This window comes from Neophocaena asiaeorientalis, unplaced genomic scaffold, assembly GCF_003031525.2.
Source record: "Neophocaena asiaeorientalis asiaeorientalis breed wild unplaced genomic scaffold, Neophocaena_asiaeorientalis_V1.1 scaffold240, whole genome shotgun sequence".
Classification (NCBI taxonomy): Eukaryota; Metazoa; Chordata; class Mammalia; order Artiodactyla; family Phocoenidae; genus Neophocaena; species Neophocaena asiaeorientalis.
The window spans coordinates 526200-539952 of record NW_020185331.1 but is presented as its reverse complement, the minus strand read 5'-3'; the positions used below and the strand labels follow the sequence as shown (position 1 = coordinate 539952).

Sequence of the window (13753 nt, the reverse complement as noted above, 5' to 3'; positions counted from 1 at the left end):
GTGGTAGTTATTGTGCATGTGACATGAGTTGAAACAGTCAGAGTGAAGGGAAGAGTTTATATTCCACGCTCGGGGGGGGAATATTTTTCTCTTTTTCCTCTGGTCCAAAGTGAACCTGCACCTGCCATAACCATCATGCTACCAACGTGAGAATGAAGCTCATGCTGAAGATGACAGAATAGAGAAATGGAAAGAACCAGGGCCGTGACGATGTTTCTGGATCCTTATGTCAGCCACCCCCAAACCTCCCAGCTGCTGGACTTGCTATTCTGAGAGATAAATGTCCTTATTGTTTAAGGCATCCTAAGTTGGAATTTCCTTTCCTTGTAGCAGAACCATCTTAACAGATTCTACAGGGTTGGGCTGAAGACAAGGATGAGCTTTCACAGATAATTCCAAATACCCATCAGTAGAGTTAGACCCTTCCAAGAAGGGAGCTTTTGTTACTATAGGAATTCAAATAGAGTTTGACTATGATTTTTAAAAAATCCTTTATTGAGTGGAATTTTGCTCTAAATGATTTTCAGGTGTCATTCAAACCCTGATGAAGTAAGATTCAAAAATAATTCTTACTAAGGTGTGAGTGACCATGAAGCTGAACTTTTCCCCGGGGTATTTGCATTATCGCCAGCATAACTCAGATGAAGCTTTTATTAGTAGAATGTGGAGGTGGGGGGAGGTTTTGTGCATGAGAGCCTTCCAGGTGCTCCTTGCCTACTTCATACGAGTGTGGCACTGTCCTCTTTGCCTATAAGGGTCTGTGTCTGGGGTCCCCACTTTTGGAAGGTTGCTGAACCCTAACCAAAAGGGAAATAAACCATATTGTGACTGCTGGATTTGCAAAAGACAACATACAAAGGGCCTACAATATCATGGAGAGGAAAAGTGAGCAAGGGCAAGGTTTTGTGGATTGTGGGCTCTTAGTGGGAGGGGCACAGAGGCTGAGGGGAGGGGTGAGAGGTAGACTGAACCTTGCAAGGATTACAGGGAAGCAGTTTTCCACCTGCTTTTTTTTTTTTTTAATAAATTTATTTATTTATTTTTGGCTGTGTTGGGTCTTTGTTGCTGCACACGGGCTTTCCTAGTTGCGGCGAGCGGGGGCTACTCTTCGTTGCGGTGCGCAGGCTTCTCATTGTGGTGGCTTCTCTTGCTGTGGAAAACGGGCTCTAGGCGCGCGGGCTTCAGAGGTGGGGTGCACGGGCTCAGTAGTTGTGGCTCACGGGCTTAGTTGCTCCACGGCATGTGGGATCTTCCTGGAACAGGGCTCGAACGCGTGTCCCCTGCATTGGCAGGCGGATTCTTAACCACTGTGCTACCAGGGAAGTCCCTTTCCACCTGTTTTAACCCATGCTCCCTTTTGACATATGTCCCCCTTCCATAGTTCATACTATAAAAATTATAGTTAAAACATAATAGAATGTTGACTGTGCTTTAAAAGCTACACAGTTTCTCCATTCTAATTCATCACTGACAGGACATTTGCAAACACTCCTGCCTCCCCTCTGAGAAATTTTGAATCACTGTGATAGATTTTTCTTGATATTGGTCCCAATGTTGATTAGGTTTCTAGTGGTTTCTGTAATTAAATATACAATAGTAGTGAAAACTGTATTTTGCCCTCATGCTTATGACTCTGAACCAGAAAGTATGACCTCACACCGTGTATCTTGTATGATACATAACCAGACTGGGCTGGTTGGGGAGAAATGTTCACAGAAGCTGAGAATGTAGTTGGCGAGGCTGGTGTGGTGTCACTCACAGAGTGTCAGGGCTGCACAGGGGCTCCGAAATACAATCATATTGTCCACTCTATCGTAACGCCAGGGAGGCCATCTGTGAGCAGGGATGTGACTCACTGGGGGCCCGATGGTTAATGAATCACTGACCTGAGGGTAGGAGTGCGAGCACACCCAGATTTTACTTCAGGGGATCATTTTTTAAGAATTTGGATTTGCAAGGAAATCAAATCTGATTGATTTTTCAGTTAGTGAGAGGGATCAATGCAAACAGGAGGCCAAGGTGGTGTGAAGAGGCTGATTACTAAGCTTATAAATATTTTCATGTGTAATGGGGGCAGATGACTGTCCAACCAGTGTTTCTCCCTGGTGGTGGGAATTCTCAGTCTCACTGGCACTGGGCATTTCTGGTGTCAGGGTGGCCAGCACTTTCCTAGCTCTGTCTGGGGAACCAGAGGAGAAAAAGAAGCCAAGTTCCGAGATGGGCTCAGTGCTCACGTTGGCCATATGTGTAAGTGGCCAGCCTGTTTACCGCTCTGAGGCTTTACCTTCACTTCCGAGAGACCTCATCCCCTCTCAGGTGGGAAAGCCTAGTCGGCTTCATTGGGGGGCACTCAACCAGTTTCTTTACTTCCTGCTCTTGGCTTTCCAACGTCAGGCTAAAACAAGGCAGCTCAGGTGTTGGATTCCAGCTCCAACACAGAAACTTAAAATTCCCTAGAAAAGTCCCTCTAAAATGGAGAATATCATTCTGGAAGAAACAGTTTGATCAGCTTTGTTAAGATGTTAATTATTAAATAAAATCAATCAGTTTTAGTTTGATTTTGACTCTTTTCAGTTAAAAAAAACCTGAAGGTCATTCCTTCAAAGATTTAAAAAAAACCCCAAAAAACAACCAAAACCCAGAAATCCCAGTGTGTTTTTGGTGACCCTCTGGGAAATGGAGGTTAGAGAAAAAGCCTCTGAGGTAGTGGTAGAAGGGGTAAGAGTATGGTTTCCAGTTTGGAGACTTCTTTTTTGTGGGTTCTTAGTTGTTACTGCCACCAAGGCACAAGTGTCAGCAAGGCTGGGAGAGGCCCGAGCCCGCTGAACTGGGGCCATGAAAGCTGTGATTGCCCTAGGTCATAGCCAGCCCAACAAGGGGACACTGTGGATTCCAGTCAGATGGAGTGGCCAGAAGCCAGCAGCGGCCAGCAGTGACCACTACCAGAAAGTTGGCCAAGGTTTTAAAGAAAGAATTAAGGTCACAGAAACAAAGGCAAGCAAGGAGTCCCAAACGGGTGCTCAGAACACGTACAGCATAGCAGGGTCGTGTCTCTCTGAACCTGTTCTTGGGGGGAAGGTGTGCTGACTACGCTTTCATTCAAAGGTGGATAGCTGGCAGGGGACAGGCCAAGGACATTGCAGACGAAGTGCAGCAAGTGGAAGAGAACAGAGGGAGTTGTGGCTGTAGATGGATTCTGGCACAATACAGTCCACCTTTCCCTTTCAGGAAATAGCCGAACTAGGAAAGTCCCTAAGACATTTCATTTGTAGACAAACTGGTTTGGTTGTTTGAATTGTGATACTGCCAAGCCATGGTTTTAGACTCATAAAACTCAAGTCCAAGTATGTGACAGTGGGGGCTGTTCTCATGTCCTAACTGTTAATAGAAGTACTTCATTATTAATAATAATAATGGTCAGGGGAATGGCAGCTGCCTTTTTAATGAGCACTTAGTATATGTCAGGCCCAGTGCTCAACACTAACAATCCTAAGAGGTTGAAATTATAATTTCCATTTAACAAATGAGGAAAATGAGGCATGGAGAGGTTGAGTAACTTGCCGAAGGTGACCAGCTATAAGAGCTGGGATTCACCTTAGATTGGTAAGAGCACCGAATCCCATGCTCTTAAGGACTACCATATATGTGGCAGCCATGAGAATGCATCTTGCAGACCTCCAGCTGCCAGGAGTGCAACTGACTGAGGCCCCAGGCCTCTGCTCTGAATCCATCATGGCATTTTCCCACGGGCTGCTCCCAGCCAATGACAGCATGGCTGTCAGCTCCCAGGTCAGCTCCCAGAAGACACAGGACTCCTCCAATAGCCAACTTCATCTTGCCGAACTTTCTTTAGACTACTCAGTGGTCTAGGTTGCTTCCACCCATCCTTCCTTCCTGCTGTTCTATCAGGCTCAGTCCATCTGATGGTTTTCCCAGCTTCCCTCCCTAATAAAATCCTTGCATCCTCTTTAATCCCATTTTAGTGTTTGCTTCCCAGAAGACCTGGACTAACGCAGTGTACCACACCAAATTTCAGGGCAGCTTGGTTCAGCCTGCCAACATAAAGTGGGGATTAGTCAGTTTCCCGCTTCTCTTCAGATTCCACACTAAGAGGCTCAAGGCCCAAGGCCTTTCAGTGATCCTCCCTGTGTTGTATTTTTCCCCCCAGCTGGTAACTTAGGTGGTTGGTCTTATGCATCGATTCATCCATTCATGCAAGAAGCATTTATTGATTTCTCACGGTGATTTCTAGACCCCGGGGATCCAAAGATGAATATCAGGGAATCTGCCCGCAAAGAAATCACAGACTCGTGGAAGAACAATTTGGTCGACGGATAAACGACTCTAATTGCTAATGACTCTTCTGTGCTTACTCTTTGTCAGGTACTCTTTTAAGTGTTTTATATGAATCAGCTCATTCTATACTTACAACTATTGAACGTGGTAGGTGGTATCATCATCTCCATTTGCACACGGGGAACCTGAGGCACAGAGAGGTAAGTGGCAGAGTTGTGATTTGAACACATGCAGAGCCCTCTCACTCACTGCTGTGCTACACTGCCTCTTGCCATGCCACCTCTTCTAAGAGTGTGACTGTGCCTGGGGAATGCAGGCTTCCACTGCGATGGAAACCCTGAGCCCAGAGCAGTTCAGTTCCCACTTTAAAAGTCCCTATCAGCTGCCATAGTGATCTGCTGGGCAGTCTGGTGGGGGCAGATGCCTGCTTGTTGTGGATAATCAAGACTTGCTGCTCCTGCCTGCCTGGAGGTAGCGGGATCTCTGCTGGTGTCTGTCTCCATGGCTACCCAGAGCATCCCTGGGTTGCCTGACACTCACTTCCTGGGTCACGTTGGACTGGCTAGCCCTGGACTACTGTATGCAGAGGTATGCTTCTGCTCATTTCCACATGGAGAATCATTTCATAGGAACTCTCATTCGTTAAATGAATAGTAACAAAAATAACAAATAACTTTGTCTAGTACTTTAAAGTTTTCAAAGGGCTTCTAAGGGTTTCTCACTTAATCCCAGTAAGCCTGTGCAGCAGGCCAGGCAGGTGTGAATATTCTCATTTTAAAAGAAAGGATACTGAAGCTTTGAAAAGTCACAATACCCTGTGACTTGGGAGATGGGACTTAAATCCAGGCCTTCTGTGGCTTCCTTGACTGTACTCTTCCAGATCCCCTTGCTAGCTGCATTTATGTTGCTAGGAAATACTACACCATATCTTTAGAGCCTTGCCCTTAGTCGCCAGGTTTTAATTATTGGGGGCTGTCAGCAGCTCCTGGGTTTTTTTAATTTGGGGATAAAAAATAAAGGGGTTTTTATTTTGACCCACAATTATTTAAGCAGATTTGGATGCCATCTTGTTGTTTTGTATTTTTTTAAAGCAGATCACTGAGGAGAGCATGCCCCTACCCCAACTTGATGGTACATGAAAACCAGATACAGCATTTCAGGGTGAGGAGTGAGAGAAAGTTACCCATTCCAAAGATGGAAAGTGAAACTGACCAGTCCAGTTTCAGAGTTTCAGCTGGTTAGAATGCTAAATGTCAGCAAAAGTGGGGGCAGGTAAACACCCTCTTGGCCCTTCCTGGAAGTGTGATGACTGAGTGGTAGAGAGACAAAAGGAGAGGAGTTTTCTTTACAATTTCTTAACCTTGGTTCTACTATCAAGAGTTGCCTTCATCCTGTCAGTTCTTGGCTGGGTGAAAATAAACTGCATTTTCGTGGTCTGCTCCAAACAAAGCCCATTTGTCCTCACACCAGTAAATCCAGATATCAGTGTCTACTTAGATTAGAATTGATTCCTGATCCAGGAAACCGAGAAGAAGCAGTTTAAAGACTAGTTATTAATGGCCTCATTACAAGTCTGTGTCATGCCATTTGAGCAAAATTTACATACAGAGAGGAAGCACATTTATAAGTGTCGGAAAGAGATGAAGAAAGAGGAAGCTTTCCTGGGGGGCTGTAGTAGCCCCTGCTTTGTTAGCAACAATGGGGTTTCCTGAGCAATGAAACAGGGACCTGCTGGCCTCCAGCCCTGAGAGCCCTGGTGGAGAACTTTCTCCCCAGTGGTGGCCTTTGGAATGTAGGTATGGACAGTGTGTCTTAAAGCTCTTGATAAACTTGGGCAGTGAAGCTGTGCTTGGTTGGAGCAGCCCCAGAGATGATGGGTCCAGGATAGAAATGGGTTTCTGTGGAACCTGGATCCCATGATGTGGCAGCAGATTTTTCCCCAACCCTTCCCAGATTTATCGCAGAGACTGGTTGAGGGAACTTCATTCAGCCTGTGGCCAGGAAGCAGCTCACACAGGGAAATTATTTCCCCACTGGGGTCATGTTTCCCAAGAGCAGCTGCTCCTTTGGTCTGGGAACTGGCTAGGAGATGGGAATCTTGAGTTCTTAATGTGGTTCAACCATTAAACCAGCAGCTAATGACCTAGGGCCAGTCAGTTCATGTCCCCATGCCTCCAGTTCTCCCATCTGCAAAAGGGAGGTGGTCACATCTGTCACATGTGCCTGGGAACACAGAAGAGAACAAATGAAAACACATTAAAAAGTTCTGAGGCACTGGGTGGTGCAAGAGCTCTAAATATCCTTCAGCTTGTCGGGTGAGGATAGAGTGACTTGGCTGTGGTGCTCAGAAAAGTTTCCTGAAGGTTGAACTTGGGAGGGGGTTGGAGGGCCCCAGCCCCAGCTGGGTGGGTAGGAGAGCTGGAGGCAGATTTTATCATTGGTGGGCAAGGGTGAGCCCATACTTTCATCGGTTGTCATGGCAGCCTCAGCTGTGGGGCTATTTTTATTCAAGCTGAAGAGCAAGTAGGGTGAGTTGGGGAGGGGACGGGAAGAACCATCATCCTTTGCTTTAAAACAAAACTAAACTAAACTGACACTTCGAGTAGCTCATTTAGAGCAACTAGGTGGGGCCTGGATAAAGGTCTTAGGGGCCTGAGCTCTCCTCTCCTCTTGTCCTACCGCCTTATCCTGAACTTTGAGTACCTTGAGGAGGGCCAGGGGAATTACCTGGTGAATAAAGGAAAAACGATTCCCTGTCTATGTGAGCTGGAAAAGACTGGGGTTGATGTACAGTAGATTCCTGATCCAGAGCCCTCTACCAAGTGCTGCAGATCCATCGATGTGCAGTGAAACTGGGCAGCCTCAGGAATCTGCAGCTGACACAGACCATCTGGATGGCAAAGCAGGTCGGATGTGACAGGTGAGTCAGCCTGTGTGGGGAAAGTCAGCAGCGTCGACTGCCTCAGGAAGTCAGTGTGGGCTTATGGGAGGAGCGGATCCATTCTTCCTTCTCCTTTCTACTACTTTCTCCTTATTTCCAGGGAGGCAGAGTGGCCCCCATGAGTTTATTTAAAGTCTGAATTGGGGATGTGTCCACAGGGCTCTGCCTTACCTTTTTGGCATCATGAGGATGATGATGATGAAGGTGACAAGGACAATGACTGATGTCACTCTAATGAACTTGCACTAACACCACTAAATAATCACCACCTCCTCCCTCCCCTGACTTTAGTGCCAGTAAGACATGTGATGGGTAAGAGTCTGGCATTCCACTGACCCTCTTAACATCGTTCTGATTGATGACTGTACGTGACTTCAGGGGGTAGCTGGTGACTTGCGGGTTGGGTATACTTGTCACTGTGTTGGGAGTTTTTTAAGTGAAAGGGGTTAGGTGGATGGGAAATTCAATACCCATTAACCAAGGTGGGTGAAAAGGGAGAGAGAAAGACCCATGGGTGATGACTAAAATGAAAAAGCAATCTTGATGTTTGCCAGGAAGCAGCAAGAAGGTGGGGTTGTTGAAACTCAAGATCTGAGTCCCACCACTGCCAGCCTCTCACATCCCCCCGCGAACCCACATGCTTTTGCAGTGGAGCAGAAGCTCCTTCACTGGGATCCACACATTTGGAATCTGGGGACAAGGCCAGGACTGAGGTCTCCCTTTGTGCTTTCTAAGGACATAACAATAGCTATGACATTGATTTTCTAAGCTTATAGCTAGTGTAAACAAGATACACGGTAGGAGAAATATTTCGTCTACTTAAGAACCATTTTTCTAAGCATTTTGTGAACCATGCTTGTGGTATGACATTGGGTTAATTATAGCATCTTATTTGCTCATGAAAGCAGGTAGAGCAGGATGTTGGCTTGGTAACACTTTGTTAGCCACTAGTTCATGTTATTTTACAGACTTAGAGACACTGCTTGCTCAAGGTGTGGTGGGTGGTCAGCCCCTCTGCTTCTCGATTCTGACCAAGATTTAGAAAAGAGCTGACATATTCTACTTGTGTGTCTGGAATTATTTCAAAAACAAGCAAATTCAAGAAAATTCTTCAACTTTCAGAAAAATAAAACTACGTTTTTGGGAATTCCCTAGTGGTCCAGTTAGCGCTCTGCACTTCCACTGCAGAGGGCACGGGTTTGATCTGGTCCGGGAACTAAAATCCTGCAAGCCGCGTGGCGTGGCCAAAAACAAACAGCCTAGGGTTTTAATCTATATTTTACAGAATTTCTTTTTCTCATGAATACTATTTAGTGACAGGTCTTCTATGTGTAAACCAAACTCCTAGCATGGCATTTGGGGTTCCCTCCCTGTCCCTCTCCCCTCACCCTCCCTCCCTGCTTCATATAGAAGGTGCCCCCCTTGCTTCCTGTGGCCCACACACATCATTTGCTGTCTTGCCTTCGTGTCCTTAACCATGCCTTTACCTCTGCCAGGAAAGTCCTTCCTACCCGGTGCCCGCATTCTCTGTGCCTTTCAAGGCCCTACTTGTCACGTCTTTGGGGATGTCCTTCCTTCTTTGATCCGTTAGTGGCCATAAACTGTGTTTTATAAATCCCTGCTTATCCATTGTAATGTTTTGTTTTGAAGTTATTCCTGTTATCGTTTGTCTGTGGAAGTTGGAGAGAAGCTGTTTCTCTCCTGTGTGGTCCCTCCACTATCAGCGAGGACAGAAATATTCTCACCCTGACATTTCTTAGGGGGCCTAGGATAGGCTTTGAATATTTGTTATTCATTGATAGGCATTGGATGTTTGTTGAAGGAATAAAGGAATGAATTACTAATTATTTTATTAATTTAAATGGAAAATATGCTTTTTTCACAAGAATGGTAATCTCAGCACCTAAATGCTATTTGCCTTAGTTAAAGTAAATTAACCTGTCTTCTTCATCCTTCAGGAAGTTTTTCTCAACTTTCTAAACTTCTGTTACATTTTTCATGTGCCGGCACTTTTATAAACACTTGGAAACATAACTCACTCTATTTAGCTATATTTATGGTCTCATAATGCTTGCTGGTATCACATAGTTCTCTCAATTGTTTCACGTGGAGCCTCACCTTCCCAGTTCAGTTGTAAGCTCCTTAAGGCCGACACTCTTGAGGCACACTCTTGGGAACCCCCGTGGGATCCTTGTCATGCATATTCAGTAGACACTTGCTCAGTGATTAGGAAGCTCAGGCTTCAGAACATTTTATGTCAGGCTTTGAGAAATAGTTGTTTTATGATTTCATCATCATGGCTTAGATAGGCTGGATGAGCTTCATAATAGCTGAGAAATTTCATCCTGAGTGGAAAAGCCTCCAGAAGTTTCTCCAGACCTCAGGCAACTCTCTGTACTCCTGCCCCACCTGTGTGGTGGTCAAATTTGGGTCTCAATCCGGGATGCGAATGCAGAGGGAACATGGCCCCTTTCCTTCATGGACCACGCTGCCTAGGTTGTTTCGCTATTCATTTCTGCTTTCTTCCAAGAAACCTTTGAATCTTCTTCACTCTTTCTTTCATCAGCCACACTGGAAATCCCAGATGCAAATTGATAATGTCCTCCTACTTCATATCAGCCCAGAGACACGTGTGGGCCCCTGTCTGGCTCCAGTGACCACTTCTATTTCATTCCATTTTCGGCTAGATTGGTGGAAGGCTCTTAATTCTCAGTTGAAATTTATCTCCTTAATTTCCTTCTCTGTTCACGTTCTTTTTCCTTGTTATCTAAAAGTCAGATAAAATAATTCGACATGTTTATGCTACAGGCCTTCTTCCTGCCTTCCCACCTTTGCTTTACCTTATTTAAAAAAAATCACTAATAAATGTAGCTTGACAAAATGAAAGCAGTATAGGGACTTTCTTGTGGCGCAGTGGTTGAGAATCTGCCTGCCAGTGCCAGGGACACGGGTTCGATCCCGGGTCCGGGAAGATCCCACATGCCGCGGAGCAACTAAGCCCATGTGCCACAATTACTGAGCCTGCGCTCTAGAGCCCGCGAGCCACAACTACTGAGCCCGTGCACCACAACTACTGAAGCCTGCCCGCCTAGAGCCTGTGCTCCGCAACAAGAGAAGCCTACACACCACAATGAAGACCCAATGCAGCCAAAAATGTTTTAAAAATTAATTTAAAAAAATAAATAAATAAAATGAGTGATTTAAAAAAAAACAATGAAAGCAGTATAGCATAATTCAGCTTTTCCCAAACTTCAGTCATTTGAGGATCCTCAACATGGGTTTTGGTTTATCTTTTTTAACAGCTTTTTTGAGATATAATTTATATGCCATGCAATTTACCCATATAGAGTGTACAATTCAATGGTTTTGGGGGGTATATTACATTATCAATTTTTTTTTTTTTTTTTTTTTTTTTTGCGGTATGCGGTCCTCTCACTGTTGTGGCCTCTCCTGTTGCGGAGCACACGCTCCATTTGCGCAGGCTCAGGGGCCATGGCTCACGGGCCCAGCCGCTCCACGGCATGTGGGATCTTCCCGGACCGGGGCACGAACCCGTGTCCCCTGCATCGGCAGGCAGACTCTCAACCACTGCGCCACCAGGGAAGCCCCTACATTATCAATTTTTAAAAATTGTGACTATATATATACATATACACATATATGTATATACATATGTAACATAATATTTGCCATTTTAACCAATTTTAAGTATACAATTTGGCATTAAATACATTCACAGTGTTGTGCAACTATTACCACTGTCTGTTTCCAGACTTTTCCTTGTACTCTTAACAATATTTTCTTTAAGTCAATGCCCGTTTTTTTTATTTAAATAAATTTATTTTAAAAGGAAACTTTGCTGCTATAAGTGAAAAACCAGTATCTCTTGATAGAAACAAGGTAACTATAAAAATAAAGACAATAAAAACAAAACAGTGGTATTAAATTCTACTAGACACTCATGCCTGCAGAAGCCTGTGGGCTTAGGGCCTTGTTCCTTCCCTGATTCAGAGAGAGAGGTAAGCATGTTAAGGAGAAGTTAAAAGCATCCTCCTACCAAACTGAGCCTTTCTTCTTGATATGAGTGGGATTGAAAGAACTGAAAGGGGACTGCTTTCTTACTGTGTGGCTCAGTGTCACTGCATGTTTGCTGTACACTTTGGAATCATCTCCTGTGTACCAGTCACCTGCTTCCCAGTGTGGGAAACTATCAGAGCACACGAGAGCGTGGATTTGGGGGTTAACTTTCTATACAGCGTGCACTGTGTGACTTGGACAATTTATTTAAATTTCGGTGTCCTATTTTTCTTCATCTGTGAAATGGGCAGAATTATTCCAATCTCTTAGTTATGATAAAATAGAATCACATATATCAAGGGTTTTGCATGGCTCCTGGCCTATAGTAAATGCTCAACAATGGCAGTTGTGGTCATTTTAAAGAATAAAGATACCTGTTTATAGTACTTTCCCCAAAGCTTAGCATTACCTTACAAGAGAAGTTAGCTTGTATATTCTGGAAAACAAAACACACAAACAAAAAAACGCTTCCAGATCAGAAAACATCATTCTCTGGCCATCCTTACCCTACCCCTCCCTCAGACTACCAAAAAACAGTCCTGACTGAACACCAATGTACAGGAAAGAAGCAGTAAGCACTGTGGTCTGAAAACTTATTTGGAAAGTGAGACAGTTGTAGCTTTGGGGCAGAGGCCCCCTCGAGCACGTGGGACCCTGGCTGGTTCAGTTGGAGTTCAGTGTCTTTTGACTTAAACCCCATCCTTGGAATGTGCCTGTTGGCCGTGGTGGCAGGTCATGGCATACCTAACCAAGGCAGTATTGCTTAGAACAAGGCAGGACCACCAGGTGTTGGTGAGCAAAAGCCTATGTCATTGTCTCATGAGCTACAGTTACAACCCCAGACCAGGAATAGCAAGTGATGCTGCTTCCTGCCCTGGTCCACATCCTCAAAGGAGGCACAGACCCCTGGGGGCGAATTCCCGTTCTGCCTCTTGCTTGCTTGCTTGCTGCATGAGCTGGGCTGGGTTACTTCAATCCTTCAGGCACCGCATTTCCATCTATCAAATAGGAATAGGATATTGATTTCTATCTCACAGGGTTGATGTGAGAACCAAATGAGATTGACTGTTAAAGCAGTCACCACGATGTTCAATAAATGGTAACTTTTATTGTTGTCAATATTAGTAATAATCAGGAGTCTGTCACCAGCCCTCTTACCTAGTATGAGCTTGTCCATGTGGCTTGGTGTGTGTCCAAGTATATACACATACTCAATTCATTTAAAATTCATAGTTTCTTTAGACCCAAATAATGTTAAATAACTTTTTAGACTCCCTTGTGAAGGAAAAAGAATTATGAGCCTTTAGTGGTGGTAGATTATCTTGATGTTGTTGAAATACGTATAAACATATTCAATTCCGGATGCTTATTGTTCTTTCCCAACTCCAAAAGCAAAACAAACGAACCAGATACAAATACACGCATAAAATAAATACAGGGCAAACTGACTACATTTGTTTTGTCATAGATGATGGTCATTTACTGAAGCAGCATCATGTATGTGGCGCAAAGCTCTGGTGCTCGCTGATTCTGTCCCAGGGGCTTGCTACAGCTCTCCAGTGTTATTGTGGGACTTGGATCTCCCACTGCATTTCTCTATGTGAAGCAGTGTATGGGGAAACCTTCTTGTGTTCACTTGGCACAAATGCCTCATTTACATGTCATCCTGCCCCCTGTCTTCTTTCCTCATTAGCCCCTGACAGCTTAGCATGACCTAGTTGCAAAATGATACACACACACACACACACACACACACACACACACACACACACGGGCACCACAGTCCTGTGGCTGGGCCCAGTTATAATGTGGTCATTCAGATAATCTGGAATGTCTTTTCATCCCATTTTAAAGGCATTGTCATCTAAATGAAAAGCCCAAGCACTGATTCTCATAAGACTACATCTGAGGACTTTTGGCAGATACCAGTTTTGAGAAAGATTGATTCACATCCTGCCTAGATCCCCAAAGTTTTGAAGCAGCCTCCAAAATTAAACACAATATAAAAAAGAGAAATAGGAAAGACCAAGACCTGGATGAAAATGTTAACAGTGGTTAAGAACCACCATTGAAACTGAGCTACCTGGCAGCAAGGGCAGAAGGTGAAACACACCATGTTAGCTTGTTCTTATTGTCTAATGAGAGAAAGCAGCCAAGTTCTCTGGGGACACAAACTTCCTGCCACTGAACTCAAGGAGTGTTTGCCACAAGGGCCCTTTATAGATGAGCTGGATGCACAAAGAAAGTCTTCTTCTATAATTTCTCCAGAGTTTCCCCAGGCCTTATAAAAGCTGAGAGGATATTGTTAAATTTTAAAGCAGTAAGGATACTATTGGTGTCTTATTAAGACTTTAACTGGCGAGGATCCTTGGGGTTTTCAGTGTGCCTTCACTCAAACTTTTATTTATTTGAGTCGCAGGACAGTAAAGCTGCTGTTTA

General features: G+C 44.6%; 1 protein-coding gene across 5 annotated transcripts in view; it reads left to right on the top strand.

Moving 5' to 3' along the window:
• Positions 1–13753, top strand: part of PIK3AP1 (phosphoinositide-3-kinase adaptor protein 1) — a 113520-nt gene that overhangs the window by 32723 nt on the left and 67044 nt on the right. The window contains exon 1 of one of the 5 annotated variants that reach the window (XM_024735109.1): positions 6921–7216. The exons of the other annotated variants lie outside the window; for them this stretch is intronic. The gene's annotated coding sequence lies outside the window, so the exon portion shown is untranslated. Of the gene's footprint in view, positions 1–6920; positions 7217–13753 lie in introns of those variants that run through there. 5 annotated transcript variants of the gene reach the window in all.